This window comes from Phaenicophaeus curvirostris (assembly GCF_032191515.1).
Source record: "Phaenicophaeus curvirostris isolate KB17595 chromosome W unlocalized genomic scaffold, BPBGC_Pcur_1.0 scaffold_35, whole genome shotgun sequence".
Taxonomy (NCBI): domain Eukaryota; kingdom Metazoa; phylum Chordata; class Aves; order Cuculiformes; family Cuculidae; genus Phaenicophaeus; species Phaenicophaeus curvirostris.
This window is the reverse complement of record NW_027206664.1, coordinates 1,909,357-1,924,265: the sequence shown is the minus strand read 5'-3', so window position 1 is coordinate 1,924,265 and position 14,909 is coordinate 1,909,357.

Sequence of the window (14,909 nt, the reverse complement as noted above, 5' to 3'; positions counted from 1 at the left end):
CATTTATGCTGATTGTGCTTGTGCTAAAAGTCAAGTGTGGTAAAACAGTTGTTCAGGCTGGACTTGCCCTTTGTGAAGCCATGCTGGCTGCCACTAATCACCTCCATGTCCTCCATGTGCTTTAGCAGAGCTTCTAGGAGGATCTGTTCCATGATCTTCCCAGACACAGAGGTGAGGCTGACAGGTCAGTAGTTCCCAGGGTCATCTTTTCTACCCTTGTTAAAAATGGGCACAAAGTTACCCTTCTTCCAGTCACCAGGGACTTCTCCTGACTGCCATGATTTGTCAAATATCATGGAGAGTGGCTTGGCAACCACATCTGCCAATTCCCTCAGGACTCTGGGGTGCATCTCATCAGGTGCCATAGACTTATAAATGTTCAGGTTCTTCAGGTGGTCATCAACCTGATCCTCCTCTACAGTGGGAGAGGCTTTACCCCCGGTCCCCTTCTTGTACACTGACCCCAGAGGGGTGAGGAGAGCAGTTGTCAGTGAAGATTGATGCAAAAACTAACCTGATCGCCTTCTATGGAAAGGTGACCTGCTTAATGCATGAGGGAAAAGCTATGAATGTAGTGTACTTGGACTTTGGGAAAGCCTTTGACACCTTTTCACAAAGTACTCTTCTTGAAAAACTGGCTGCCGTTGGCCTGGACAGGTGCGCTCTCTGCTGGGTTAAAAACTGGCTAGATGGCCGGGCCCAAAGAGTGGTGGTAAATGGTGTTAAATCCATCTGGAGGCCAGTGACAAGTGGTGTCCCCCAGGGCTCAGTGCTGGGTCCAGCCCTGTTCATTCTCTTTATCAATGACCTGGATGAAGGCATTGAATGTACGCTTAGTAAGTTCGCAGATGACACTAAGCTGAGTGGAAGTGTTGATCTGCTGGAAGGTAGGGAGGCTCGACAGAGGGATCTGAACAGGCTGGACCGCTGGGCTGAGACCAACGGCATGAGGTTCAACAAGACAAAGTGCACAGTCCTGCACTTGGGACACAACAACCCTGTGCAGCACTACAGGCTTGGGGAAAAGTGGCTGGAAAGCTTCCTGGCAGAGAAGGACCTGGGGGTGTTGATTGACAGTCGGCTGAACATGAGCCAGCAGTGTGCCCAGGTGGCTGAGAAGGCCAATAGTATTTTGGATTGTATCAGACACAGCAAGGCCAGCAGGACCAGGTAAGTGATTCTGCCCCTGTACTCAACACTGGTGAGGCCACATCTCGAATCCTGTGTTCAGTTTTGGGCCCCTCACTACAAAAAAGACATTGAGGCTCTGGAGCGAGTCCAGAGAAGAGCGATGAAGCTGGTGAAGGGTCTGGAGAACAAGTCTTATGAGGAGTGGCTGAGGGAACTGGGGTTGTTTAGCCTAGAGAAGAGGAAGCTGAGAGGATGGCCTCAAAGTTGTGCCAGGGGAGATTCAGGTTGGATATTAGGAAAAATTTCTTCACAGAAAGGGTTATCAAACACTGGCAGAGACTGCCCAGGCAGGTGGTTGAGTCACCATCCCTGGAGGTATTTAAAAGATGGGTAGATGAAGTGCCTAAGTGTGGGCATAAAGATTCCAGTTTTGCGTGTATGCTGGGGCAAGTGGCCGATGCCTTGGTGTACCTGCGATATTAGCAGCAAGCACAGAACAAACAGCTGATGTTCTCATGCTTGCTAGCTTGTTGAGACCTTGGAATCTTTATTAAGGCCCATGGGTTAATAGGAAAGGAATGCACTAGGCAGAAAACATGAAGGGGCACATTTGTGGAAAACAGGGGGTTGCACTCTGTTGCTGCACTGCAGGATTCTCATGGGTGGAAATTCTCTGGAATAGCTGTTACTGGATACAGAGGCACTATATAAGGTTTGCACCCTCTCAATAAAGTTGATCTCGATTGTCGCCCCCATCGACGAGGTCCGTGCCTTAATCGCTACACCTAAGGATATGTTTTAGTAGTGGACAGGTACAGTTGGGCTTGATTATCTCAAAGGTCTTTTTCAATCTAGGGATTCTATGATTCTATGAATATGTTGTTGAGTACCTCAGCCTTCTCATCTGTGGATACGAGGTCACTTTTTTCATTCATTGGGGGGATACACTTTCTTTAACCTCCCTTTTCTGGTTGACGTACCTGTAGAAGCCCTTCTTGTTAGTCTTTGCATCCCTTGCCACGTTGAGCTCTAGCTGCACCTTGGCCTTCCTGACCCCATCCCTACACAAGTGAGCAGTGTCCCTAGACTCTTCCCAGGTTCCCTGTCCCTGCTTGCACTGCCTGTGCAGTTCCCTCTTGCTCTTCAGTTTGACCAGCAGGTCAGCAATGCTGGTCTCTTTCCTTCCCTGTCTGATTCCCTACCTCTGGGGACTGAGCGCTCTTTTGCTTCATGGAAAGCATCCTTAAATATCTGCCAGATCTGTTCTGCTGCCTCATCCCTGAGGACCATATCCCATCCCAGGGGTCCTACTGACTAACTCCTTGAAGAGCTGGAAGTCTGCTTTCCTGAAATTTAGGGTCCTGACTATACTCCTCGCCTGTCCCATATCCCTCAGGTCTGTGAACTCCACCAGTGTGTGATCACTGCAGCCCATGCTGCCTCTGATCTTGATGTCACTGATGAACTCATTTGCACTGGTGACCATCAGGTCCAGTATTGCATCCCCTTAGGTAGGGGTGTCTATTACCTGGATTAAGAAGTTATCTTTGATGCACTCTAGGAGTCCCCTGGATTGCCTACAGCTTGCTCTGCTACTTTTCCAGCAGATGTCAGGGTGGTTGAAGTACTCCAGTAGGACAAAAGCTTGTGAGTGTGAAACCTCCTGTAGCTGGAGGATGGAGGCTTCATCAGTAGGCTCTCCTTGATCTGGTGAACTTTGAACGATTGCCATTGCTTTCACAGACAAGTATTAAGGACTTTTGTCATTCAGCGTAGAAGTAGCAAAAAATGGAGTGAATAGTTGAATGGGTTTTGGTTTTATTAAATGCAGTTGTGACTATCTAGATTACAGTTTTGTATTTGAGTTACCTGATATGGCATCTCCTCATCTGAGTACTCCACAGCCTATAATAGAGCTAACCTCAAACATTTCAGTGTAAGAGATGAAAAAGATTTATTCCAGTTCTTATAAATGGAGCACAGAGGTTCAGAGAAACAGAAACTTGTCCAAAATCACACAGAAACTCTGTGTTTAATCACATTTCTTGTAAAATAATGTCCAAATTTACTGTTTCCTTCATCAGTTTTTTTCTGTATGTGATGCACACCTGTAACTGGCCTCCAGGTGGCACCCTCACCAGGAGATGTCCCTGTCAGGATTTGGTTGACCATTGCCACTTAGAATTGAACTGATCAGGGAGTCTGATTTTCTTCTTTTTCCCTGACCAGGCTCTGGATTGTGCTTTTTCCTCGAGTCCTCTCTTTGGTGGTGCAAGTACAGTGATTATGGATTCCTTTGCATCAACTAGATCATTGGCTTTTCTCCCTTGTTTTCTTTTCTCTTGTCATTTCTGTGTTGGGGACATATTTTTTTTCCATTCATAACGTCTGATATTTACCAAGTTTGTGAAGAGTTCTAGACTCATACCTGGAGTGCTTCTTAGTTTGAGCATTTCCTTTAAACTGAAGTGAACAGTTAAAATTTCTCCTTAATGTCTTGCAGGGATTTAATGTGTTAATCAAAGTGAATGACATGGAAATTGAGATCTAGAGCTCAGAACTGTAGTTCCCATTGTCTTCTAAAGTCCTGAACTGTCTGAGACAGCCCACAAAGGGGATTTTCTTGCGTGTGTGATGGCTGTCTACCTTCATGGAAACAGGTTGAGTTCTGACTTGTTTTATATGGGTCATAGTATTACCTTCACAGATCGGCAAACTGTACTGCTCACATAGGTAAGAGCTAAGATGAGGTGTAGCAGCATCAGCCTCTTATGGTTCTGTAGTTTCATTGTCATCTGAAAAAATGGAAGCTCATGGCACTAACCTGTAAGGCTTGCCCATGTTCAAGGCTTTGAGAGATACTAGTCTACTGTTTACTACTTCTTGTTTCTCCTTACATTATAAATAGAGCTAAGGAAAGGAAAGTACATGAAGAGCTTTATGGATAGTGAAATGATAGCTTTAAAAAACAAAAAGTGATTTATAGTAAGACCTTTCTAGGTCTGAAAATACATGGATAGTTTTGCAGAACTCTTGTGGGATGTGATCATTTTGAAGCTAAATTGTCCTTTCCAATTCTACCTCAAATGTCATCTTCCCAAAGATCCAAAAGATCTTCCAAAGTCCCCAGAGCCCTCCTCTTATTTCCATGCCACCACCACACCAGCCTTAAACACCCCAACTTTTAAAACCTGTTTTGTACTAAAGCCAAAAATCTCAAAATCTCCTGTAGATGGGGAAAAATAAAAATCTAGAAATAATGGGAGCACCTAAGGGCATTAAGCATTGACTAGGGACTATTTGTACTGGGCAATGTCCTGAAAAATAGCAGTGATGCTCTCAGTGACAATTTGTGGCTACATCTGTTTGCAGTTAAGAGTTTCAAAAGATCATGGTAATGATTTAGCATGGTGTGCCCATCCTCAGGAGCTTTTACTTCACTGCAGAAATTAATTTCACTGATCTGCAGGAAGAGAGATTTTTTCTGTTGCTTCATGTCTTCCCTTGAAGATCCAGAGATCTGTATCTGATTATGCTTAGGGTGTAGCTCTGATTTCTGAGAAGCTGCAAGCTCAGAATGACATTGGTATTGATGAAGTGCCACAAGCTCTTCACCTCGTGACCTTATTCACATTGTTTCTTTCACCTTGATTGGGAAGAATTAAAGGATGTTCAGAGGACAACTGCTCTTGGGTATCTTCTGCCTCATCTTCCATACGCTGGAAAGAGTGTTCCCCAGGGCTCAGTGTTGGGGCTGGTTCTGTTCCATATCTTTATCAATGATCTGGACAAGGGGATCGAGTGCTCCCACACTAAGTTTGCAGACAACACCAAGTTGGGCGCAAGTGTTGATCTGCTTGAGGGCAAGAAGGCTCTGCAGAGGGACCTGGACAGGCTGATTCTATGGACTGAAGCCAACTGTATGAGGTTCAAAAAGGCTCAGTGATGGGTCCTGCACTTGGGTCACAACAACCCCGTGCAGCGCTACAGGCTTGGGGACAAATGGCTGGAAAACTGCCTGGCAGAGGAGGACCTGGGGGTGTTGGTCAACAAATGGCTGAACATGAGCCAGGAGTGTGCCCAGGTGGCCAAGAAGGCCAATGGCATCTTGGCTTGTATCAGAAATGGTGTGACCAGCAGGACCAGGAAAGTGATTCTGCCCCTGTGCTCCATATTGGTGAGGCTGCACCTCAAATACTGTGTTCAGTTTTGGGCCCCTCACTACAAGAAAGACATTGAGGTGCTGGAGCATGTCCAGAGAAGGGCAATGAAGCTGGTGAAGGGGCTGGAGAACAAGGCTCACGAGGAGCAGCTGAGGGAATTGGGGTTTAGTCTGGAGAAGAGGAGGCTGAGGGGAGACCTTATCACTGTCTACAAACTGCCTGAAAGGAGGTTGTAGCAAGGTGGGTGCTGGTCTCTTTGCCCAAGTGATACGTGATAGGAGGAGAGGGAATGGCCTCAAGTTGCACTAGGGGAGGTTTAGATTGGACATTAGGAAATATTGCTTCACCAAAAGGGTTGTTAAGCACTGGAACAGGCTTTGAGTCACCATCCCAGGAGGTATTTAAAAGATGTGTAGATGTGGTGATTAGGAACATTGTCTAGTGGTGGATTTAGCAGTGTTAGGTTAACAGTTGGACTCAATGATCTTAAAGGTCTCTCCCAACCTAAACAATTCTGCGATTCTGAGTTGCTGTGTAGTTTCAGGCAAAAGGGTTAGTTGCCTTAGTTTCACATCTATTTATTGTCAATTCCTTCTTGGCTAGAAATCAAGATGGCAAAAATTAGCAGACAAGCCCAAACAGCAAAAGTAGGCAAGGGATCTGGAAAGAGTAGGAACATATTCTGATCTTTCTTGTTGTGGAAGGGGAAAGAAGTCACAGTCTTGAAAGGCATCATGGCTGGGTAGACATCAGAGAATGATTTATTGTAACAAGAAAAGTCATTGTAAGACACTGGAGGTCATGGCCTGACAATTAAAGAATCTTAATCACTGCAGGCTTTGTAGATTAGATCAGAAATTCTTTGCTTAGGTGTTTATAATGCGAGGGTGTGTTGATCGTGTTTTGGGATAGAAAGATAGGTTAGATGAGAGCCTCAAGACCTACTCAGCTAACATTAGATGATGGCTTTTTATTGCACACATGTAACCATGACTCAAGACTTGGGAGGATTTCCTGGGACTGTGGTGCTCCCTTAGCACCACTTCATCATGTAACACTGCACCAGTTGTGAAAGTTGAGGGGGGTGTGTGTGTCTCCCCCTGTGCCCACAGAGCAGCTGCATGGCTCCCCAGCTGCTGCTATTTCACAACATGTGCTGCATCCCATTCATTGGCAAAGAGCCTGGATATAGACAGTGGCAGTGCCAGACCGACTCAAGAACTGTCCAAAGATAGCCATGTGTTGCTTCCTAGCATTTAAAATGCCAGGAGAAAAAATTATCCAGCAGCTGTGTTCAAGCTTTGTGTCACAGCTGAGTCATCTGCAGCACAGAAAACATAAATCAGCAGCTAGTTGTCAGATCTGACAGCTCAGCTTTGGATGGAAAAGGGGAAAGTCAAATAAATTATATTTATGCAATGAGTGGAGTGTCAATAAAATTTCTCAGCTCTTAAGTGTTTGCATGGGCAGAGTGCCTCACAGGGCAAGTGGAGATATCCTTCCTTGCTGTTGGTATTTTGGGGCAGTCCAGCTTTTCTAGTGTAGGGATGGTATGCCGGCACAGGAATGCCTCACAGAGGTCCTGTTGAGACAGGAACATGCCAGCCTGAGTGCTTGGCTGAGAAAATGTTTGGTTTGGGGCTTCACCCTCTGCCCTAGCAGATGTTGAGTGTTTCCACGGAGGTCGTAGTGGGTAACAGCCTGGAGGAAGGCTACCACCTAGAGTCCTCAGCTGTTGCATATTATGAAATAATTGCCCAACTGAAAATGACAGGAATGCCTGAATAGGTCTCCCCTGCTTCAGCCTCTCTTCAGATTATATCAGCTACTCTGCTCTGAACTTCCAGCCTGATTTTTGGAGACACTTGACTATTAACACTTGCAAGCTTAGAGCAGTTGTGCTCACTGGGAGCCTTGTTTGGGGCTCCTGCAGTTCTAGGGCAGCTGTGTGGGATGCTGCAGGGCTGGGGCTGGAGCCGGAGCCAAGCTGAGCTGTAGACACCTCAGTTTTACAAAGTACAAAAGATGTGCACACTGTCACTGTGGGCTCAATTTCTCCTCCTGGAAAATAGGAGGATCCAAATTCCACCTGAAAAATAAAAGGAATTAAAATTATGCACTAGATGTAAAAAACAGCAGTCAACCTCAAGTGTAAACTTGTATACATTTTACCACAAAGTGACATACTATTCTTATTAGTTCTTTGTTGCAAACATTTAATTGTGGTCGCTTTTTCAGGCTTCCTTTGTTGAAACTTGTGAGGTTCTACAAGGCTAAGTGCAAGGTCATATACCTGAGTCGGGGCAATCTGCGGTTTCAATACAGGATGGGGGATGATGTGATTGAGAGCAGCACTGTGGAGAAGGACTTAGGGGTGTTGGTTGATGAGAAGCTCAACATGAGCTGGCAATGTGCGCTTGCAGCCCAGAAGGCAAACCATATCCCCGGTTGCATCAAAAGAAGCGTGGCCAGCAGGTCAAGGGAGATGATTCTGCCCCTCTATCCCACTCTTGTGAGACCTCATCTGGAGTATTGTGTCCAGTTCTGGAATCCTCAACGCAAGAAGGATATGGAGCTGTTGGAATGGGTCCAGAGGAGAGCCACAAAGGTGATCAGAGGGCTGGAGCACCTCCCATATGAGGACAGGCTGAGAGAGTTGGGGTTGTTTAGCCTGGAGAAGAGAAGGCTCTGGGGAGACCTTACAGCAACCTTCCAGTACCTGAAGGGGGCCTACAGGAAAGCTGGGGAGGGACTTTTTACAAGGGCCTGTAGTGATAGGATGAGGGGAGATGGCTTTAAGTTAGAAGGGGGAAGATTTAGACTAGACATTAAGAAGAAATTCTTCACGATGAGGGTGGTGAGACACTGGAACAGGTTGCCCAGGGAAGTTGTGGCTGCCCCATCCCTGGAGATGTTCAAGGCCAGGTTGGGTGAGGCCTTGAGCATCCTGGTCTAGTGGGAGGTGTCCCTCCCCATGGCATGGGGGTTGGAACTGAATGATCTTTAAGGTCCCTTCCAATCCAAACAGTTCTATAATATGATTCCTTGACTGAAAGGATCCAATTTTTTTTATTCATATCAATTCTTTAGTACATATAGAATACTAATATGGGACTTTGTAATTAAATACAATCTTTAAAAATATTAAAATAGTTTCAAGATATATAGTAAAAGTAACTTGGTTGCATTTTGTACCATCTCCAGTAAAGCACTCCAAATATTCCTTTGATACCCAATTCTGTTTTGTGTACTTATAAGCAAAAAAATGTGATGTGTGAAATTGTAAGTGTACTTAAGATTTTTTTTCTTTAATTGCATCTAGTACTGAATAAGTCTTACAGGTCTGGGAAAGATTTTGTATTCCTGAGCTTTGCTTTGAATTTTTAAATTACAGGGTCAGCAGTGAAACAACAGTAATCCTGTTTTGTGCAGCCTTGCATGCTGCAGGAAATCCTTCACTTTGTCTCTGAGCACGCAGTTGCTATTAGTAACTTCGAGTGGCTTTAAAAAAATTTTTTGTTTTCTTACACACTCATTTAATCAAAATAAATCAGTACTCAGCTGGAAGGATTTCTGCTTCTCCAATTCAGAAATATTTCTTCTGCAAAACAAACCCACAAGCAATTAAGCAGAGGCTTTATCAACATGTGTGTATTTAAAGTAAAACTTGCAGTTCCTTTGCTCTTCTCTGTGTGCCCCCTATATAGGAGGATACAGTGCTGCTTCCATTCAGCATCACACCGTCCTTTGTGAACCATGTACTCTCCAGTGAAAAACAACCAACAACTCCAAAACTACAACCTGATCTAATAAATGCTTCCTCTAGCCCCTTGCTAAAGATGCCTTTAATGCTAATTAAGCAGCACAGATTAAGAACATGTTGGAACATTTTACAGAGAACAAGGCCTGGATGCTGTGCAATTGTTTAATACTGAACAACTCTAAGAAGGCCTTGAAACAGAGAGCCGAAAGATAAACAGGGGCCACTTGGGAGGAATGTAGTGGCTACTTCTGTGGGAACAAGCACCAGCTGAAAGAAAAACAATTGAAGAGAACTGTCAACATAGTTAATTTTAGTATAACTTGGTTTCTTAGCATGTGCAGTAGTTTAGCCAATATCACAGAATCACAGAATAACCAGGTTGGAAGAGACCCACCGGATCATCGAGTCCAACCGTTCCTATCAAACACTAAACCATATCCCTCAGCACCTCATCCACCCGTGCCTTAAACACCTCCAGGGAAGGCGACTCAACCACCTCCCAGGGCAGCCTGTTCCAGTGCCCAATGACCCTTTCTGTAAAGAATTTTTTCCTAACGCCTAGCCTAAACCTCCCCTGGCGGAGCTTGAGGCCATTCCCTCTTGTCCTGTCCCCTGTCACTTGGAAGAAGAGGCCAGCACCCTCCTCTCTACAACCTCCTTTCAGGTAGTTGTAGAGAGCAATGAGGTCACCCCTCAGCCTCCTCTTCTCCAGGCTAAACAACCCCAGCTCTCTCAGCCGCTCCTCATAAGGCCTGTTCTCCAGCCCCTTCACCAGCTTTGTTGCTCTTCTCTGGACTCGTTCCAGAGTTAGTAATAGCCTTATGGACAGCTACCTTTAACCAATAATACACTGTAGATACCCTCGTGGGCACCCAGTTATGTAACCGAAAAGGGTTTATAAAGAAACAGCTAAGCTCAATAAAGTGAACACTTGCTGATCACATTGATCTCTCCGTTTTGATTCCATGCTCCCGTCAACAAGTGGCACCCAAACAGGGACCCTCAGATTGCCTGCCGAAGTTGCTCAAAACGACTGAAGACGCGGTAGAGGGTGGAAGGACCGGCCGAAAACTTTCCGGCACTGACCCGGTGCTGAAGATTTTTCCGGCACTGCTGATGATTTTCCGGCATTGCTGATGGCTTTCCGGCATTGCTGAAGATTGGAGTAAGACGCGCGTCCAAGTAGAGAAGACTCCGGAGTCAAAGATCCGCTACAGGCAAGTAGCGGCGGTCGGGGAGGAATGGGTTCCAAACTTTTTAAAGATAATAAAGAGGCAGTGGTGAAAATCCTCCAACCTATCCTCTCCAAGAGAGGGATTAAATATGACAAGATTTGTCTAACTGAACTATTGAAATTAGCTACTAAGTTGCTTGGTCCCTGGAGGAAATTTTTTGAAGCATTAAAGGCGCACGTTGGCTCTAAACAGCAGAGCAATAATCCCGAGCTGAGTGCAGGATCGTCAACAACTGCACTAACCTCCCACCCCCCTAAACTGGCTGCGCTTGCCTCTGCACCCCCCGACGGGAGGGCCGACAATCCCTTTGATCCGGGTCCGATAGACACCGACAAGGAGCCCGATCCCCCGCCTCACTGTCCCTCAGACCAACGGGTGCAAGCCAGAGGGGAGGCACAGCAGCAGGGAGAAGTTGAAATATTGCAAGCTTTGATCTGTGCGCGGCACGGCGGTCTGCGCTGGGAACTAATTAGTGATGAAGCGATAAAGGAGATTCCAAAAACTGTAAAAAGAGAACCAAGCCGCCCGGCCAAGGGCCGCTCCCCCACCCCTCCAGCTCCTGCGGAGCGGGCCGCTGCCCTGGGCTGAGGGGGGAGCCGCTCGCCACCACCACTGCCGCCGCAAAACCCAGACAGTTTCAGAGTTACAGAAGGGCCTGTTAACAGATACAATAAGAAATGGCTCAATTAAACAACGTTGGTAGCAGTTCAAGAATCAAGACAGTTATAAACACTTATAAAGACACCGGATGTTGGAAAGTTGAAACAGGCATGACCCATATATGGTGTTTATAGATACATCGAAGGATGTGCTCGACAAGCAGGTAGACAACTGAGCAGTTACAGAAGCCTTAATTTTGCAATCGCTGACAAAAAATCCTAATGATGAATGTAGAAAGATATGGTGTGGTCTGAAAACTCCTACAACAACAGCTGGGATCATTTACCTATCAAGCACAGCTCGTAGCTGCTGCCCTGACTGTCATCTGGGACAGAAATACGTTCTGTTATAGATGCGGCAAGGAGAGACATTTTAAAAGAGACTGCCACATGCAATGCCAGGATAGAGGGCCTAAAATCTGCCCTTGGTGTGGAAAGGGCAAACATTTTACCAGTTGGTGTAAATCAAAATGTGATAAGAACAGGACAGTATTGTCAGAAAACCAGGAGCAAAGCGTGGTTCAGAGGCACGTACCAACACAGACGCCTCCGCAGCAAGCAGCAGCTCTCACCTCAGAGCAAGAACCAGAGGCAGCACCGAGATAAACGTGATCACCACCATCGCAGTAGTGCTGCAATCGTCTGCACTTCACACAATACCGTGGAACATAAAAGGACCATTGGAGGGTGGCTTTACTAACTTGTAATTAGAATGATTATCAATAATTTGGTTGGGAATAGGCATATGGGCATATGGGGAGACAGAGGCTGTTGTTCAACTGACCAGTCCGCAATTCTATCAATACAGAAACTACAAAAAAAAAACAACAAAAAAACCCCACCAACCAACCAAAAAAAAACCAAAACCAAAACCAAAACAAAAACCTACCATAAGTGAAATATTTGTTAGACAATCGATATAAGCCTTATTAGATAATGCATCTACATATTTTAAGTGTTGTATGTTCCCGGTACCGTGTGTAGTTTAAATATCCGTAGCATGGAAAAATTGTGGATCCAATAGTGATAACCAACATTGTATGAATGTATTCGGCCAGCTGAGAAACGAGTGGTCGTGTGTGTGTGTTTGAAGCACTTCAAACGTTTGTAAGACTTACAAATCGGTTTTGATTAATCTTAGAAATACATCTCTGGGACCTTTCAATCTCAAATGTCCACTAAGCCGGCAAACAGGTAGATTTACCTAGGGATCTTTGGAATGAAAGGCTTCAGAAGGAAAAGTTTTAAAATACCTAGCAAAACATGCAGCTGTATGTGTGTGAGTGCCCCCCCCACCCCCCACCCTCCCGCCCTTCTCCTTCCTTTCTAAGTTTTTTTTTTTCTTTCAGCTTTGAAGAAGAACAGAGGAGTTAACAGTGTTATCTCTCTAGGGGAATGCCAATTTGTGAGAACACTGTGCATTCCAGTCTCACTCGTCAGCAACTGCTGAGTCCTAGTGCAGACAACATTTAGGGATAATTGAGGCAATGATAGAGGAAAATTCAAAAGATTCATTACGAATTATTGAGTGGATATTTTGCCACACTAACCCCAAAAAACATAGTCACTAAATTTGAAATGATTACAATGATAATCACTGAAAAAAAAAAAAAAAAAAAAAGAAGTGTTCAATTATTAGACCAAGACCCGACAATCATTTATATCCCAATGATAAAAGAATATGCTAAGTGGTGCATGGCAAATATTTTGAATTTACAAGTAGATCTAATGGATTATCCAGAAAGTATTGATATCCATTTACCAAGTCATGTCATTATTGAACGTACCCATCAAGTAGTAAAAACATTGTTACCAAAAAAAAAAAAAAAGGGGGGGGAGAATCAGGAGAGACACTGCGATTAGCAAGAGATGATCAAATTGTGTCGATGTTGAAGCATATACAAACCATGTCATCAAAATTAGAGCAAGTACAAGACAATGTGAAAGTGCTATTGAAAAACAGTTATTATGGGCAATGGACAGGTCTGTATAAGACACGCCGGTCCCGCGCGGTGCCTGACGGGAGGGGGCGGTCCCGGCAGCTACCGCGGGAGATTTAAACTGAGCCCCTGGGAGCACTGCGACCTGGAGCGTGGCAAAGAGGAGTGGAGCAGTTTGAGCGGGCAGGGCAAGAAGGCAGGGTGCAGAGAAGACCTAGGGACTAGGCAGAAGACACCGAAGACCATGGTTGCCACCCGGCAGAAGGTTAAAGCTGCTCCGTGTGCTGCAGCAGGCAGGGTGGATGCTGCCACCCAGACAGAGCCACAGTGGGTGCATGCACCTACCCAGACCCTGGGCTGCAGGCAGGGCCCCCCTCCCACGCCGGCTCGTGCCTCTGGTCCTGGCTCCACTTGTGAAAGCTGCGCTCGAGTGGGGGAACTCCTTCACATGGTGAAGGAGCTAAGGGAGGAGGTGAAGAGGCTGAGGACCATCAGGGAGTGTGAGAGGGAGATAGACCAGTGGAGCAGGGCCCTCTCACTAACTCAGCAGCCTGCTGGGGCTGGTGTGTCCGAACATCATCCACCTGCAAACTGCAGGGTTGGGGGAACAAGAGATGGGGAATGACAGCAAGTTCCTGCCAGAGGAAGGAAAGCTGCTCCCCTCAACCAGACAGCAAAGCCCCAGATCCCCCTGGCGAACAAGTACCAGGTGCTGCAGGTGGAATCCAGCCCTGAGGATGAGGATGATGGTTCCCACAGCCTAGAATCCTTCCCTAGGCTGCACCATCCTCAGAAAAAGATAAAAGCATCCTCCATCAAGAAGAAGAGGAGGGTGATTGTTGTAGGGGACTCCCTCCTAAAAGGAACGGAGGGACCCATTTGCAGACCGGACCCGCTCCACAGAGAGGTCTGCTGCTTACCGGGGGCATCAGTGAAGGAGGTAGCTAGAAAACTTCCTTCCCTGGTCCACGAGACAGACTACTATCCTCTGATAGTCCAAACTGGTAACGACGGCCTAGCAAACAAAAAGGCCAAAACCATCAAGAATGGCTTCAGGGCCATTGGGAGAATGATGGAGGGCTCTGGGGCACAAATAGTATTCTGCTCCATCCCAAGGCTAAATAGAGAGGAGCAGGAAGCCAGGATGAAGAATTTGATTAATACCTGGCTCTGAGCCTGGTGCGAGGAGAGGGGCTTTGGCTTTTTTGATCATGGGGGGGCTCACGCACCCCCAGGCTTTGTCGCTAAGGGTGGGACACATGGGTCTCCTAGGGGGGCTAAAGCCCTTGCTAGAAACCTAGCCGAGCTCATAAACCGAGCTTTAAACTAGATGTGAAGGGGGAGGGGGTTGAGACCAGGCTAGACAGGAGCGAGCCTGGACATAGGGAATTGGTGATTGCGAGAGGGTGCGTGGGTGAGGACCACCAGTACCTCACCACACAGCAAGTGGGGGAGAACACACCTCAGGGTGCTAAGGGAGATGCAGGCACTCTGGTGTTAGCTACTCCAGTTACCAGGCAGTTGGGAATGAACTCTGTTCCCTCTAGGAGGGCTGAAGGCTTGGCAGCTCAGCTGAAGTGCATTTACACCAATGCATGCAGCATGGGGAATAAGAAGGAAGAGCTGGAAGCTGTTGTAGGGCAAGGAGCCTGTGATGTCGTTGCCATCATAGAAACATGGTGGGATGACTCATATAACTGGAGTACGGCTATGGTGGGGTATAACCTTTTCAGGCGGGACAGGAAGGGTAGGAGAGGAGGCGAGGTAGCCCTCTTTGTAAGGGAGGACTTGGACTCCATTGAGATGGATTGTGGCCATCAGGAGGTTGAGTGCCTGTGGGTCAAAATCAGAGGAGCCCACCAGAAGGTAGATTTTGTGATGGGAGTCTGTTACAGACCATCCAGCCAAGCAGAAGCAGCTGATGAGCTCTTCTATAAACAGCTGGGGTTAATCTCTAGATCAATGCCTATTGTTCTTGTGGGAGACTTCAATCTGCCTGATATCTGCTGGAAGTACAA